At 38.1% G+C, this 18,693-nt stretch overlaps 1 long non-coding RNA gene across 2 annotated transcripts; it reads right to left on the reverse strand.

Moving 5' to 3' along the window:
- Positions 1 to 2,337: 2,337 nt before the first annotated feature.
- On the reverse strand, positions 2,338 to 10,080 carry LOC103187443. Of its 2 annotated transcripts, XR_006085793.1 has the most exons (5): positions 9,653 to 10,080; positions 8,858 to 8,861; positions 7,089 to 7,158; positions 2,576 to 2,655; positions 2,349 to 2,382 (listed from the first exon to the last, which is right to left on the reverse strand). It is a non-coding gene; the product is annotated as an uncharacterized LOC103187443 (long non-coding RNA). The 2 variants fall into 2 exon arrangements; XR_006085792.1 differs by lacking the exon at positions 2,576 to 2,655 and having other exon boundaries at positions 2,338 to 2,382.
- Between the last annotated feature and the right edge of the window lie 8,613 nt (positions 10,081 to 18,693).

Below are 18,693 nucleotides of genomic sequence, written 5' to 3' on the forward strand. Positions count from 1 at the left end.
CTGCCCTCCCATTACCCATTCAATGCAAAGCTATGAAGTCAACCAGATACATGAATTATTAATTGAAAGGGCATTTTCTATTAAACATGTTCTGAGAGGTCAATTTTGAGAACCAGGAGAATAAATACAATTAGATGTTATGGATAAGTTTATGTACAACAGGGGTGAGAACCATCAGTGGGAAAGAATGGCCTTTTCTCATCTTGAACTTGTCTTAAGCTCTTATTTATTGAAGCAAATATGTTAAAATGCATTCTAATTAAAACAAAAGAAACTTACCCTATTTTTCTTCCCTTATCTCTCATGATCAGATTTCTGTTACACAATCTCAGACATGGACAAATCTACCATTATAACCAACTCCAGAAAAATGACCTGGTTTAAATTAGATGCATCTAATGTAGCCATGTTTCTCTGCTTTAACAACTGCTTCCAGTCACTAGCTAGCACAGTGCTACACGTTTTTCCAACTAAAAACTCACAATGAAATAGAAATTATCAAGACATTTCACAAAATGACAGATACGGGATGCAAATTCACCCCAGAACTTACTAATTTCAATGCAATTCAGTGAATTACCATCGCTCTATGCAAGAGTTGCTTTCCGTAGTGCCGTCGTGCAATAAACCAGCTGTAACAATTGGAAAAAAAGGTTTTAGCTTGTGATTTATGTTTTGTTTCCTTGGGAAACAAGTGTGTACACAACCAAACTCACTGATGGACCTCACACAGAGCTGAGCTTTGAACATATTTACGTTGCACTAAGATGTGTATCAACCTGTGATTTTTTTATGGCCTCACTAATTCCAACCAGCTGCAAGTTAGATTAGATGTTTTTAATTCAGTCCAGTTGTATGCTAAATTTCATCTACATAGATTTAAAATCAATTGGGATCACATTCAATTTATTCCATGTGTACGTGGGTACATCAGTATCCGATCTGCCATTTCTACACCTGGGGAGACTGCAATTTTCCATCTGTCTTCTTTATGAACTGTGAAAAAGGAAAGCAATCACTTTTCAATACAAAGAGTAAAAAGCACATTGCACTCAACAGGAATACTAAACTAAAATCATGCTCCGTGTTAATCTATTCCAAATCATTTTTACATTTGCTTCCCAAAGATTTATCATCAAGCTGCTGCTATCTGAGCCAAAACCCATTTTGTTCTAAGCTGTTGTCTATGAACACAATGGGCTTGATTTTCTCTTTCATGATGTTGGCATAGTCTGCAAAGTACAAAAATGAGATACAGCACAAAAAATTGTGTGGCAGCACATGCTGAGTCACAAATTAATCTATATTCATTGTACAAGCACGTCCACCATCTATCTGACTGCTTGATTGTCTGCCTGTCTATCCATGTCAGTCTTCACTCCTTTTGCAGAAAGCAGCAAAAGGGAAACTCCAAATGATTTGATACTGGGTCACTTATTATTATATAAGCCAAATTCAAAGAATACTTCATTAATTGGGTCTGCAACATGGCAATTTCGAACAGGATTTCTTAACAAGGATTTTGAATAACAAATGGGGGCTCCTTCCAAGAACCAAAAGTGCTACACACTGCCCCACGGGAATGCCTCTCCAGAAGTAAACTGCATCAATAACAAGCAAGTATGAAGTTGGGGTGTGGGGGCAGTTTACAGCAGGAACAGGAGTTGGATTGAGCTGCCACATTGCTATAGTTTGCATACATTTGATCCATTAAAAACTAGCTACCCAGTGATTCCTACTTACTTGTGATTGGTACTTTGCAAAAGATAACAGTGTAGACAGGAAGATGCATGAGTAACTAGTATCATGCAATTTAATTGAGTAGCAATTCAGGCCCAATGCAATTTTGAGTTGTGTCAAATTTGTCCTATTTGCAGCAGTGAAGTGCCATTAATCTCAGCATCTGCTTTCATTATGTTTTGTGGCATTTTATCCCATATACTTTGCAGATTTGAGAAGTTGAGCTTTAAATCCTATGTAGCCTTTGCAATTCCCCGGACTTTCCCGATACATTTCTTCCCTTGTTTCTTTGCTTCCAGGCTATAATATTCCCAAAGTCTGATACATTACATTATATTTCTGTTACATTATATTTCTAGGAATAACAGGAAATCCAGACTGGTTTCATATTGATTTAGAACAAAAAGTAGAAATGAAATTAATGTTTTTCCTCTTGATTCATTTGTTAAATCTCCTACCTCCCTTTAAAATGACAAGTCTGTGCCTGGTTCAGTAGTAAATGCAATAACCTTCAACAAAAACATGACACTTTTTCTTAATTGGCTTGAAAATTATTTATTGCTTAGTAGCATAGTTTGACAAGCAGAATTATACAGCACTGCCCTCCGTTCCCTCTCCCGATTTGATGATTAACAGCCATGGCTGAAGGGTAAAGAGGAGAGATCAGCAGTGTTAAATACAGTATATAAAACTTATATTTCCTATAGGTGCATATCTTCAACACAAATCATACTAAGAAGGTGATTTTGTCTCTGGGTAAGAATCTTTGCCCTTTGCATTAGCCAAAGATTATTGTTGCGTTATTTAAGGCAATGAGGCATTGAATAGTGCATACCTTCATGCTCATAAATTCAGTAGGTCAAAGCAGCTCATTGAACAAGGTTGGGCTGTTAGATAAATACCTTTGTTATCAATCTGTGATGGATAAATAAGAGAAATTAAATAAATTCTGCCAACATCCTACTACTGCATAGGTTATAGATGGGAGTCAATGCCTTCATCCGGTCATTGTTGCCAAAATCAAACTATAATAATAATAATCCTTGCATTTGATATAATCTTTTCACGTCTTCTGGACGTTCCAAAGCGCTTCACAGAATATACTGTAAAGTGAATTGACTGTATATTTGTGGGCGAACGAGGCAGCCAATTGCACACAGCAATGTCCCACAAACTCATGGATTGAAAATGACCAATTTATTATTGTTTTGTTTTTTTGGAGGGATTATTATTAGGCGTGTGGAGTAAGGAAACTTGCCCAAGGTTTCGCCCTGCCTGGAATTGAACTCAGGTCTCTCACTTGCAAAGCGAGTGCTCTAACCACTGAGCTACAGGACTCCACACAGCTAAACAAAGCTAGGAGATACTGGAAACACACATAGGTCTATCAGTCGGTACTTGCAGGAGAAATGTTAACCATTTGGTTTGTCACTTCTTGAGAACTGCAATAATTGGGATGCATAAGATCACAAATAAAGGGCTCTGAGATGTGATCCCGCTTGAATGTTGTTGAATGCTGAAGGTAGAAAATTCAGCAGAATGAGAGCAGGCGGTAGGGGCAGAAAAGCAAGTCACAGAGAGATCAGATTTGTGGACAGAACTGACATGGTCGACTGTTCCAATTTCCTCTCTCTGCAGAAATTCATTTTGACTTCCTGAATATTGCATGATGTTATGGCTTTCTGTCCTTTGGGACCCTTATTCAAATCTAATCCAGACAAAAATGAGGAGTGATTTTCTGCCCGTCTGCTATCCAGACACTGACATACTGCAAATGTATAAGATGCCTCGCAAGGCAATGTCTCAGCTAGCCAATATTGATGCTAGCTCACATTTTCCAACACTGGTTTGAAATGATAATGACAAATGCCTGCTGCTGGTTCAAAAAAGACAATTAAGGCCATTATTGAGTTAGCAAATTCAATTACTTTTGTCACATTGCGTTTCTGGTCAATCCTACATTGTGCACAAAGAAAGGTTAAAGTCACCCTTAGAGCACGACTAAATAGATATATAAAACAGCAAATCCATCAAGAGGATGATATGACATTTGATCCTATTGTGGCTATCATTGCTAGTTTGAAGGAAGAACTGGATAAATCGAAGACTGAAGACAATCCTGGTAATCATCCAGTTCAGCAAACAGAATCTCCTGACAAATGATGAGCTTCATAACCCTGTCTGAAACCAGGACACACATATTGACCCTCTCAACATAACACCATTCATCCACATACAAGATTACAGATTATCTAAATATTCTAGAATGATACACATCTCATGTCAAATAATAGATTATCCATTTTACCATCTGTATAATTTCCTATTACCTGAATACACTATAATCTTGTTAACGCCATTAACTATTTCACTTTCTTCCTGCCAAGTTTCTCTCTGGTTGGTGATACGATTCAATCACTTGCTGGGATGAGAAAATGGCATATGATACCACAAGTGATAAATATCACATGGGACGTAAAACAAGTGTTCAAGGGGAGGGGAAAGAGAACAGTTCAGCCCTGATGCCAGTGATAACTAATGATTACTTTTGACCATATTTTGGTCAATGTGATAAACACTGAAACAATATCATATATCACAGATATGTTTTCTGGCATCTGGATTGAGGAATGTGTGTATTGGTGTTCCTCTCCTTTCCCAATAAAACCATTTTCTATGCCATTGTGTTACAGTTCTCATCAATTACTTATTTGAATCTCATGGATTGCTGCCCATTTGATGTCTTTTAGGGATCAAGAGGCGAATTTCCTACAGTGATACATTCCAAAGTGGATGGAAGTTAAATGCACTGAGACAAATAACAGTGTAAAGGATTGCGCGTCAACATCAAAAACCTCACACCCATGACAACCTTATTTGCCCCTTCCCCCTCTCTCTCTCTTTCTCTCTTCTATCCTCCCCCACTCATACGCTACTTTAAATCTAGTTGTAATGATACTCAGTCCCCGCAGTGTGCTCCGCTGGCACTAGTTACAAAGAACAGTGGAAACCTTTCTGTTTGACAGCTCTCTGCTCCTCACCTTGCTGAGCACGTACACACAACAACCACAGCTGAAAAGAACAGTAACACCATTGAGCTGATATTCACCTCTTGTGAAAATTAATTGGTCTCCAACAGACTTTAATGGAAGTACTCGAGTATTTAATAGGTTTGTCATTTTATTGTGACAATTTGCAATACTGTATTTAATTAAGGGCCCAATCCATGACTGAACACTTTAAATGCACGTATTCTGTCTCACAAATAGTTAATTTACTTACATTCCAATAATGCAAGTTCTTATAGACGTCCCTCTATCTGACACAAAGAAACTCTGTACTAATTTGCTAACATATAGAATTGGCTGAATAATCAATGTTTCTTAGGAGTCGATGATGATTTGACCTCCAGAACAATTTAACAGTCCTACGAACAGCCATGAAGTGAATGATCAGTTTTATATGGGGGATTACACATATTCCTAAATTCAAGAAAAGAACATTATTTTTAACCGGTAGCTGGGCTCCAACTATCTCAAACTACTGTACTAAGTGGTGAGGAGAGAACAGGTGTCCGTCCTTTCAGAGGAAGGGAAAAAAAAATCAAATGGAGAGATAGCTGTGTTTCTCTCAAGCATCTCCTAGCAACGCGCTTAGAGCAGCACGGCGAGACTGTGTGCAGGTCATTCCCTCCCTGTCTTTTAGCTGTAGGTTGTAGTGGTTGTAGAGGAAACGGAAGATTGTATGGTCATAAAATACGTGCTTCTTTAATTTGCCCTTTCTTAAAAATGCACTCTAAAATGCTCACAGCTAAAGTTCAGAAGTAAATTTCCCACCAGATGAAATTAATGGAGGCATCCAAATTGGAGAACAAATCGGGTAGTTCATGGGGACAACTGCTGTGCAGATTCCACTGGTACAATGCTGTGTTTACTGCATTAGATGAGAAAGAAGGTAGCATGACATGATAGAATTTAGCTAATTATGTCAGATTAAGAGGGCAGGATGAATGGGGAAAGAATAAAAATCATCAGGAAAGTAAATACCTGTAACAGTTGTAAAAAGAATTTGGTAGACGACATAGTTGAAAGGACAGCCCCTACAACCATGTTCAGTAATGCAGTATGACATAAAACTGTATGATACAAGGGGAGAAGAAGACACATTGTGGACTATGTTATTGGTTGTTCACCTACAAAATAGACAGTCACTACACTTTACAGTAAATCCTATGAAGCACTTTTATACATCCTCCTAACATGAAAAAGGGTCTGTATCAAATGCAAGGATTATTACTGTGAAATATTCTTTGTGAACTTATAATAGACAATTATGGAAGCCCCCTATGGAAAATAGTTACTATCTGTACATACATAAAGTACAAATATTAAGCTATTAATAAATTAAAATATTGATCACATTTCTGGTTTCTGTAGTAGTTCTGTAGATTTCATGTCAAACTTTGACAATTCCATCTCCCCCTGTAAATCTTTCACGTTTCAAGATTAAAATCTCCTGAACTACTGTTCTCAGCCGCTCCCTTTCTATGCAAGTTCTGACACAAGCGTATTATTGATCCAAGCATAATGTTTCTTGGTAATTTTACATGCTTTTCATTGGTTCTGAACACACAAAAGGAAAGAATGGCACAATAATGAGCCATAATGGAGATAAGTGTAATGCACAATACTTCCATTCAAATGATCAATAGATGTTACTTACAGTGCAAATGGTTAGCTGTTGAAGGTCATTCACAATATGAAGCAGTAAACAGCCTTAACAATCTTGACTCTTAATATACTAACACTATGGAGAAGAATCTAACTGAATTTAACTGGCACAATAACTTTTAATACTTTGTTCTCTGCAATGCACCACATCATGACTATAGCATATTCTGTAACAGTTGCATCCAACTCATGAGAGCCTGAGTTTCCTCATTTATGCCCTATTTGAGCCATTCCATATAAATGTTCCAACAGGATTTGTACAGCATTAAGTATCAACTTGGCCAGAACAGTACATAGATTTGTACTCAATCAATTGACTGTTATCTGCTCTCAGGAAACAAATGAAACACATAGCTGTTTTTCATACAGCAACTGTCTATAATTGCTACTAGTTTATATTTGTACTGCTATGTGGCAATAAAGGGCTTTTTATTTGGAAATCTTGTAGGATGACTGATTTCTAGACAGGGAAAGAGAGAGAGAGAACAGCCTATGTGCAAGTCTGTGACTATTGAAAGCCCATTTCCTCACACTGTGCTCACTGCTTTGTATCCAGTTACTGAATAAAGAAAGCCAGGTTAGAAAAATATAAAGCATCATTGAGATATTTGAGCCTACCTGCTGTGACAAATGGTCCTCTTTGCACTCTGAAAGTGTCAGACAAGGATGAATTGGTCAGGTAATGTACCTGGAATGAAGCCAAATTACATATTATATTGCGCAGGCAAATTAGACTTTTAACCAGGTGATAAGTCAGTTGACACAAGGCAAAACTAAATAAGGCAATACATAGAATTAGTTGCAACAGAGTATATGCTTCGGTGTACAACGATATACAACAACTAAAGAAAATATTAATTTTTATAAAGTATATTGATTGCCTGGCTGTTTGTGGAGAGATTGCTGTGCGCAAACTGGCTGCTGCATTCACCTATAATACAGTCACTACACTTCACAATAAATCCTGTGAAGCACTTTGAGATGTCATCTCAACATGTATCAAATGTAAGCATAATATTGTATTTGATTGCAGGCGGTAACCATCTATTTGTTTTCTGATAGACAGAAAGGTCCAGAAATACACAAAGAATTTTGTTTGAATTCTAGCATTTTATTTTCTACCCTTTTATCAATTAGAATAGTGCTCAAGCTAAATAGAATTCCAACTCGTGCCAAAGCTGATATCACTGCACTCTTTAGCCAACTGGTAGAAGTGAGCAGAAGAAGCCAAGTCTGCTCAGTCCTCACTTCCCTATGGAAAATGACTAGCAGCCATTAGTACTTCTCTGTGAATCATGGTTCAGTTGTTAACAGTATATATTGGGAATTGTGGCACAAACTCACACTACCACTGCAAAATACAAAGTACCTAACTTCCAATGTGCTCTCCCCCATGGCAATTCAATTCTTATTAAATAGTCAGCCTTTACTGCTTTTACTAGACATAGATACTATAATGACAGAACCAAATTAAGGAGTGATGCAACGATAACATGCATTTATAGAACGCCCTTCACATGGGGTAGCGTCTTAGGGTATTATATCATTAGTATTATTATAACCTGCTAAAAGGAGAAGAAATGTGAGTCACAAGGTAACAAGAGCTTGGGATGAATAAATCTTTTGGGCCAAATTTCATCTCATCTTTCTGCCATTCTAACTGGAGTCTTCTCATTAAATCAAGAAACAGCAAACTGAGAAAAGAAAAAGTTGAACTATCCAACTTTCACTGAAGGAGTATGGACACATGTAACTTTCAACGAACGGCAATTAGGCTGGGTTACTGATGATAACCTATTGACTCCAGAGATTGTGTAACACAATTTTGAAAGGGAACATTTAGAACTAAAACATAAAAGTTCTTTGAAATGGAGACTGTTCCATAATGTGTATTCTAAAGCCATTAAAGCTTCTGCTACAAAGAACTAGGACTTAAGTTACAATGCACAGGCCTGGAAGTAACAGAATGAGCAGCATGAAATGGATTTCACTTCACTGTTGTGGCTACATAAATTACTCAGTGAATTCCAGTTTAACCCACTTTATATCCTTGAGATTCCACAAGCTGTTTTCCAGTCAGATCACCTAGATGAAAAGTGACCTGTTAAAAGTTGCAGGAACTTGAGTCAATGCAATCACTGTACAAAGACACATGTATTCAGCATCAAGGTCTCTATTTTTTTTCCAGATGGGAAAATCACTCATTGCTGAATTTACTGCATCAACTACTGTACTACCACGATGGCAAGCAGTTTTAAGGAGATTATAAAGGATCACATTTCTATTCATATCTCAAGGTAATGACTAAAAGCCAAGGTCTGTCTTGTTTTTTCCACTGTTTCCTCTTCTGATTTCCTGCTATTGCGGTCATCGTCAATCGAAAATACCTGTCTGTACAACACACAAAAAGATTAGAACGGTTTCAACACGCAATTGTTTTCATGTCAAACTCATTTAACTTTAACCAATGACCTGGTTAGGCACACAGCATGACATTTTTACACAACTCTCCAGACATCAAATACGTGCTTAAACTAAGGTAGTCTGAACTCTCTCACAGATAAGCGTTCTAGCTTCACATTCAGCACTATCAATTTCCAGTGTGATTCTACTCTTTTTGAATGAAAATACAAATGTTAATAAAATAATAATCCTTGCCTTTGGCATCTCAAAATGCTTCACAGAATATACCGTAAAGTGAAATTACTGTATATTTTATAATATGAAATTATGGTTCCATTTTAATCTATCATCACCCACCGCCGATATAAACTGTGAAATTACAGATACTGCCATCACAAAGTCCACAATAAACAAGCAGCTATGCCAAAACCAGATTCTGATGTGTTGTGCCAAGCCCAAATATCTCTTGCAAAATATTTATTAACTTTTCAGTATTTTATTCAATTATTATATGGGAATAAAATAAATGCAATTAGATTAATTTCTCAACGCAGAGACCACAAGCAACACCATTTCAACAAGGTTTAACATATGTCTAAATACATGTTTAAACTAAAATCTAAAGGTCAAATCTAAAACGCGGAACAAGATCACATGAACTTTTTTTTAAAAACTACACGGCAATATAGAGTACTTCTTATCTCTGATGACTGACAACCACATTATGATCTCAATGAGAAAATGACACATTCCACTCTTAAAAGGACGCTCAATCTTACATCAGATGAATCTGTCTCCCTTCCTTGTTTTCATTCCCTGCCAGTTTTCAATCCCACTTTGCTCCAGTCGTTCTTGCAGGTGGCCCGTGGATCATTATGCCTGCGCTTCTTAATAATATCACAGCTTGTACAAACTAATTTCCTTCCACTTTGAACATATGACTGAGCAGGTGTCTGCCTAATCACTTCAAGCAATTCCTTTGCGGCCGTCAGCTGTTTTGCCATCAGCCCTGCTCACATGGTCTTGCAGCAAATTCCAGTAGTCAGCAAAGTAATATGCATCAATTAACCTGGTCATTAACTTTAGCGTCCCATTTTGAACTCTACTCTAGAGGATTTTAAGTGTACAATATGATCATTTGTCTTCACTTTTGTAACCAAGCAAATCTCTCACGTGGAACAATTATATTTTCAGTTCACAGTTCTAAATAGTTGAGTTGATGAATATTTAAGGCTTTTCTTCCACAACGAGCCCTGCCTGGTACTATTCTTGCTGCTTCCTTGTAATGAACATAAGTTCATTACTTCTGTTCTTCTGGCATCAAGCTCCAGCCGGCATGCTATTATTTTTCCACCTATGAGTCATGGTCAATCAGTGCACTTTATGACAGATTTGTCTGTGCATTGTATATGCATTATAAATCTTGCCTTGTGTAGAATAGGGCTCTGGAGACTTTTGAACAAAGTATGTAGTATCCCCTCAATCCGTCCGCCTTGCCCCTCTCTCCCCTCTTTCAAGTCCCGCCTGAAGACTTTTCTGTTCAACCGTGCTTATGGCTAACTCCCCACTCCCCCGGCTCGGAATCAGGCTCCGCCACTGTTAAGCGGTACTGAGACGCTACCCTGGTGGAGGGCGCTATATAAGTGCAAGTTGTTATTGTTGTAGTGCGACACAACTTGTCTGAAATAAGCCCTCACTTGAAATTACAATCGTCTTTGATTGTAACTAGTTTCTGTGTTCTCATAAAACTCTTATAATTGCAATGTTAGATAATTAGATCATCTCAGTGTTAGATGATTTAATGAGTCTGTGCATCAGAACAGCTGCTTCCTGAAAATTGACAGATGCGATACCAATAAGAACGGGGAATGTCAAGTAAACTTTTTTGTCACATAAAAAGTTGTCCTTACAGCAAACAGTTTAGTTCCTTAAAAATAACAATTGTTGCATTTGATGTAGCGCCTTTCATGCAAGGAAGAGGTCTCAAAGCACTTCACAGCATTTTAAGTGTAATGATTGTGACCTTTATAGGTGAATACTTTCCTTTCTCTAATAATAATCCTTGCTTTTGATTATAGCACCTTATCACGTCTTCAAGACATATCAAAGCGCTTTACAGAATATACTGTAAAGTGAATTAACTATTTTTGCAGGGAATATAAGCAGGGAGAGAATACACATTCAATACCAGACAAATAGAAATCATGCATGGAACTCAGTTCATTGGTTTGGAGACACTTAAGGATGGTGATGGATTTTCACATGTCATACACCTTCGCTTTAATACCTATATTGGCTGCTTACAATTTTCTTTCAACTCTCTCAGAAGTTTAACAGTTCCACTCTTCAACAATCAATCCAGAACGCTGAGCAAAATGTTAGCTACACATTTCTACAAAACCTGCAATCATTTCTCTAGTGCTCATTAGCTCATATACTTTCTTCAGTCCAACCATCGGTTCCTAATAGATTTTAAACTTTCTCCTTTTTTGAGGCATTGTAGGATGTTCTTTCCACCTCACTAAGATAGAGGGTCTTGAGCGATCATGAGTTTACCAGGTCCTGTTCTTTTCACATCAATTATTACTGACTTTCAACACACAGAACAAACCAACATTAATCTCTGGTTACACATTTCGTTCTTTGCTAGAATTTAATTCCAACTTTTCACATGCTGGGCTCCTACCTTCTCTTCCACATAGATTCATAGAATTCATAGAATGTTACGGCACAGAAGGAGGCCATTCGGCCCATTGAGTTTGTGCCGGCTCTTTGACAGAGCAAGTCACTTTCACTAACCCCAATCACCAGCTTTCTCCCCATAACCCTGCAAACTCGTCTTCCCCAGATACCTATTCAGTTCTCTCTTAAAAGCTGTTATTGAATCGGACTTCACTACCCTTTCAGGCAGATCATTGCAAATTCGAACAACTCGCTGAGTGAAAAAAATTCTTCTAACCTCCCCTCTGCTTCTTTTGGTAGATATCTTAAGACTGTGACCACGGGTCACAGACACACTTACCAGCGGAAACAGCTTTTCCTTACCTAGCCTGTCAAAACCTTTCATGATCTAGAAGACCTCGATCAGGTCCCCGCGTAACCTTCTCTGCTCTAATGGAAAAAGTCCTAACTTCTCCAGCCTGTCCTCATAGCTAAGGTTCCCCATTCCTAGTATCAATCTCGTGAATCTCCTCTGCACCCTTTCCAGTGCCTTAATGTCCTTCCTGAAGTAAGGTGCCCAGAACTGGACGCAGTACTCCAGCTGAGACCTAACCAGTGTTTTGTATAGATTAACCATAACCTCCCTACTCTTATACTGTATGCCTCTACTAATAAAGCTCAGTACACCAAATGCCTTTTTTACTGCCTTATCTACCTGCCCCACTACCTTTAATGATTCGCTTACTTGAACACCCAGATCTCTCTGCACGTTCACCCCCCTTAAGATTGAGCTCCAAGTCTATATTGCCTCGTATCATTTTTCCTACCTAAGTGTATCACCTCACACTTATCCACATTGAAATCCATCTGCCACATGTCAGCCCATTCCACCATTCTGTGTATATCTGCTTGCAGTTTGTTACAGTCCTCCTCACTATTTACTACCCTACCCAACTTTGTATCATCTGCAAACTTGGAAATGGTGCTCTCTATGCCCAAGTCCAGATCATTAATATATGGAAATAGAAAGAGCAGTGGTCCCAATACCGATCCCTGGGGGACATCGCTGCACACCTCCTTCCATTTCGAGAAACGCCCATTAACCACCACCCTCTGCTTTCTGTCACTCAGCCAGTTCTTAATCCAAACTGCCACTGTCCCCTTAATACCGTGGGCCTCTAATTTTTGTATTAATCTCTTATGCAGTAGTGTGCCAAAAGCCTTTTTGAAATCCATATGAATATCGTCCATCGCGTTTCCCTCATCAACCCTCGCAGTCACCTCTTCAAAAAATTCTATTGGATTTGTTAGGCAAGATTTGCCTTTAACAAATCCATGTTGGCTGTCTCTAATTACCTCATGTTCCTCTAAGTAGAGATTTATTCTGTCCCGGATTATGGTCTCCAGTAGTTTTCCTATTACCGAAGTTAAGCTGACTGGCCTGTAATTTCCGGGTTTGTCTTTCTGCCCCTTTTTGTAGAGTGGGGTAACATTAGCCACTCTCCAGTCTCTTGGCACCACTCCTGTGTCCAATGAAGATTGAAATATAATGGCCAAAGCCTCCGCTATTTGAACCCATATCTCCCACAGCAACCTTGGGTGAAACCCATCTGGTCCTGGTGACTTATCAATTTTTAACCCAGTCAATCTTTTCAGAACTTCCGGTCTATAGTAATCTGATCTATTTCTTCTACCCTCTCATCCAATATTGAGGCATTTGGGGCATCCATTTCCGTTGTGAAGACAGATGTAAAGTACTCGTTCAGTGCATCAGCCATGCCCTCCGCCTCCATAACAAGATTGTCTTTGATTGGCCCCACCCTACCTTTAACTAACATTTTTTCCTTTATCTGTTTGTAAAATATTTTAGGATTCCCCTTTATGTTACCTACTAACCTCTTCTGATGCGATCTTTTAGTCTGTCTTATCACTCTTTTAAGATCATTCCTGCATTCTCTATAATGCGCTTTGGTATCCTCAGTACCATGCGTCTTCCAATTGTCGTATGTCATCTTGCCTTTGATTTTTAACCATTACACCGCTCCATTTTCCAATTTATTGAACTCAATGAAACCACAAAACTATTCAAAAGCTATCTGACTTATTAGCTTAACAGAATATCACCGTCTAGACAAAGCTGTCATGACTTCAGATTTGCTCATAGTTTTATATCTGACTACAGACTCTTGTGACTAACATGAACATTTATGAACAAGAGCATAGGTGGCAATTAATATTTTAAAGTGGTACAAATAATGAATATAATAAGTTACTACCACCCAAAAAAGGTTAGAATACAAACATTAAAATAGTTGGTTCTTTAGTTCTCTTGTCAAAGAATACGCCTCTGAATTTTTATAACAAGCTGTTTGCTGTAATGCTCCATTTTAAATAGTATTTTGGTATCTACAACAAATTTAATTAAATGGAAAATATCTATTTTTTAATGATCATGTTCCTTTTTGTCAAATCTCTTTACTCTTTATTGAATTCCACAGCAGATAAATAGTCTTAAGTTCATTCTGCTTGTGCAGGCACATGTCTATGGAGCTGTAGGAAGGCGTGGATACAGTTAGGAATCCTCCCATATACACTAATCCACACCTGGCATATTGTAGAATTTATAGTTCAAATACTGTCAACCCCACCCTGAGTGCGTGCTGTCCATGGAAGTAAATTAGATTGCACTTCAGAGATCTGAGGGGCTGCTTGCATCAAGAGAAAGCTTTATTGAGCAGTCCAGAGTATTCCTGCGGGGAGGCTGAAACTGCGGCTTGTCTTCTGAATAGGCAGAATAGGTTATAATAATGTCACTTTGTGATAATCAAAGCACTGAAAGTATAGAATGACACCAAAGCACAAATAAAACAGTTCATTCCTCAGTGCAATCGAGTATCACTTCCTGCGGTGAAGGGTGAGATGGCCCGGCCCTAACACACTAACCTTTCAAACGCTAAGCCATGGGTTTGAAGCAGCAATTCCCCATGAACAAGCTGCAAGTCTTACATTGTACATTCAGGGGTGAGGCACTTTCCCACAGGAAGGGAGAGAACTGAGTGGGTGCGTTTCCTCAGGTTGTAATCATATCCCTCTGATTCCAAGCCGAGGAGTGGCAGTGTAAGGAGGCTGCTTTCACAACATCTTTTCAATCGTAATATCTAACACGCAGCTAATTGTAAAGGAGGTAGAAGTCTGGAAACTTGCATGGAGTTGATGGAACCTGCTTCACTGCACATTGCTTCAAATCACCTAATGGACAATTCTTAACTGTAAAGGCATTTCATGTTGCATTTGTTTTCTTTTTGGTGAGCCAGTGCCTGACACACGCGAAAACCCATTACCATGTGCTTAAGGGTATCTGAACCAGACAGAGTTCCACATATGTATGCCACTCACGTTTACCTTAAGGGGACTTTGATACTAAATTGAGCCAAAATAATATTTGCTTTCAAGAATCACTTGAAACTGGTATTCAAAGCTTGATATTTCTGTACAGTACAGTTTAACCCTTCAAGCATTTGAGTGGCTTAGATATGTTCTGTTAACCACATATAATCTTTCTGTGGAAGGCAACAACAAGTTAATTTGATCTTGGTGGATAATATTATTACTGTAATAATAGTTTTTTTCAGTGTCTCAGTGCATGAACTGAGAAAAACCCATGGTCGTAAATGTCTCCATAGTTTTGGTGACAGACACAAGAGTTAAAGGTTGGCTATTCATATTTAATTAGTACAACCAACATCTTCAACTTTTGAGTTCACATAATAATATAAACATGTTCTTTATATTAGCGTGGCAACATTTTTTATAAGATGTAAGAGAACTCAGTGCCAAAATGCTCCAGGTTACCTTCTGTATCTCTTTGATACTGGCAATGTTGGATTCATCATCCTTGCATTTGATATAGTGCTTCACAGGATTTAATGTAAAGTATATTTTTTGTCGGGAAACTCATGAATGCAGAATGTATGCTGAACTTGGTACAAAATAACTAGGCAAGCTTCTACTTCCATTCATTTTTCCTTCTAATCTTAAAGAAATATACAGACATCCTAATATTATAGACCTATATACATATTCATTAATTAGAATGTAAATCTCCTATAAGAGCATCAGACTCCAGTTTGAATCTCTGACTAAACATTCGGCGGATGTCATTATCAGTTAGGGATGAATATTACAGATAAACAGTCTATTATTTTCCTTTAAATTAGGTTAATCTTCAAGTGCAATCCCATTTATCGCAGACTGCCATTCACTGGATAGACCAACAGGAAATGAATACAATGAATACAAACCCATCGTTGGATAAAAGGAGAGTCAGAGTCAACCCACCAACTATATCACAAGATATGGCTCTAGACTTGACAATAAATAGGCAGGGAATGGAGTCTGTGAGTGTAAACACAATGGGCTCAGAAAAACCATCACTGAACTGTCAGTGTCTCTACTATAGTGCTGCTGATTAATATAAAAGTATAATTGAGACTGCATATCACAGTAATAAAAACGACATTAGCCAATCTCAGTCAGAACAATGTTACCAGGATTATTTTAGCCTTAACACTCTAGTTGGGAAAATTTTCAAGAGATTGAACGGAAAAAAATCATAGCTCATTCATTATATATATGTCACTTAATTCTGCAAACATCTATCTAATGGTTATTTATCTTTTCTTTATTGTGGATTCACTATTTACCATTGCACAAGGTTGTAATTCAATAGACTCGGAGAGCGAGCATGTTATATAAAGATGGTGATGTACTTAACATAAGTGCAGAATTTCCTGGAGTCATGCCAGCAAAAGGTATTTGCTTAACAGAGGGAGGTGACAGAATGTGCACTAAGCTACTGTACACTGTGGCTGTGAGCTAAACGGCGATAATGATTGCAAGTTTAGCTAATGCCCATCTAGAGCCCTTTTGTTAGACTTAAATCCATCAGCCAAGGCAAGACATTAAACCGATCCAAGATACCACATGTGTCATTACAATTACTTTGTTACCTTAATTACATCACTGAGCTGCAAAATTGTTCATAAGATTGTTCAGTCTCAGACAGGTAAAGAGTAACATTTACACTTTTAGCCACAGTTAGAAACCTTTCCACCTTTCAACATAAAAACACTTGTAGTGACAGAAAGTAAACCATTTGAACTGCAAATGTTTTAAATACAAAAGTGGAAGCATCAGTTTCGAGAAAGCACATATAGGGATTTATTAATCACATAGCATGTTGACACTGAACAGTACTGCTGCAGAATATTCTATTGCAATTACTGACATGAAAATAGAATAATAATCCTTGCATTTATCATTTATGTATCTAATATTGAGAACTCTCAAAGTGCTCCTGCGATGAAGTGATGGAACTATGCATTTGTCAGTGAACACAGTAGACAATTTGTATGCAGCAATGTACCTAGAATTAATCAGATCAATGGGATCCAAAGAAGCAAATTCTAAAGGGATGCCTTAATATTGTAACATCTTCAAGTTACAAATGGGGAATACTTCTTCACTGATAAATTCATTAACTTTAAAATCCATTTGGATAAGAAATCTTAATAATGAAATCTAGTAATGTAATCCGGAGTCTTCATGACAGAATCCAGTGGAAATGAGGATGGAATATATCCAAAGCAATGTTCTACAGAGTGCTGTGTACCAGGATTTGATGATAGGAATTTTATTTGGCCACAATACACCTGCATAATCTGTTGCTGACATTAGCAGTAAAGCAGCTACTGTATTTTCCCAAAATGAGGATATCTAATGTCAGGCCAATGAAAGGTAACCCTCAGAAATATTAGGCAATAACAAGTAGAATATCTTCAAGGTATCTTCAGGACCAAGCTATGGATAGTTGAGAGATTGCAAAGATATTGATGCAAGGCAGAATATATTGGTAAAAGTATCAGGCTGTTGCCTTTTATCTCCTGGCAGTCAGCTTCGGAGTGGCTCTAGCAGAAATAGGTGGTGTGTCTGAATGTTACTGAATGTCTAGAAAGACCCTATAGCACCTCAGCCCAGAGTAAGGGAAGAAGAAAATAACTAAGCTAGTAGGAAAAGAGCAGATTTACCCTCACATAGATGCATAAATACAAATAATTACATTAGCAACTGAGACACATCTTATATCCATTATATGAGGTACACTCTCTCCATACCATGCTGCAATTAGCTTGCATTCTGCAGTGGATGCATTCTCTGTAAATATATACATGTACAATTGTACAATCATTTCCTTATGGGCTGATGGGAGTCATTTGAATATTTGGGGCAGAATGGCTGATGTATGCTTAGTCCCTGGGGAGGCGGGGAGAGCATTGCTTTACATTTTATGATTTGGATACAGGCAACCCAACCGTCCCCAAAACCCGACTGACCTATTATTTTAATCTTAAAGAGCCCCGAGTGCGGACGCAATAAAACCTGATTTATACTGCAGGCAAACACCATCGATTTCATTCCATTGTTCCACTTTATTTCCGATCAATCTTCATCTGCAAAACGTCTCGAAAGGTTTATTTATGTAAAAGCCGCCGCAGAGATGCAAGTTGTTGTTCTACAACCAGACTGGGATCGAGTCAATGCCCCTAAAATCGAATTTCTACTGCGTTTTAGCCTTGGTTGAGTGCAGAAACCACATTGAATCAACATTAATGGAGCAAGTATAAATGGGACACAAGTTCCACTTCACAGAATACATCGACTGTCAGTGTGTACTATAGTACATGCATTACTGAACAATATCTATTTCACTAATCGATGATGGGTGTCCATATACTGCGGGTGACTTGTGTATGGGTTATGTCTCATATCGGTCTCATGCCCAGCACCACATTAAAGGGACAGTTTAAGAAAACAATTAACATTCATTGTCAGATCAGTCGGTTTTAAAGGTGGACAACATCATTTGGGATTTTCCTTCCACGAAGGCGATCAGAACAAAAATATCAGCCACACACACACACACACACACACAATTTTGGGATTCCGTAAATGCAATTAATTAATCGTTAGAGAGAGAGAGAGAGTGTATCTCCACATTCCCCCCACCCCCACACCACAGCCCCATCCCAACACACAACACACACACACACAAAACTCCACGTGAATACTGCACAAAGTTACCAGCGAATAAAACACAAAC

The sequence above is a fragment of the Callorhinchus milii genome, unplaced genomic scaffold (assembly GCF_018977255.1).
Source record: "Callorhinchus milii isolate IMCB2004 unplaced genomic scaffold, IMCB_Cmil_1.0 Scaffold26, whole genome shotgun sequence".
In the NCBI taxonomy this organism is placed as follows: domain Eukaryota; kingdom Metazoa; phylum Chordata; class Chondrichthyes; order Chimaeriformes; family Callorhinchidae; genus Callorhinchus; species Callorhinchus milii.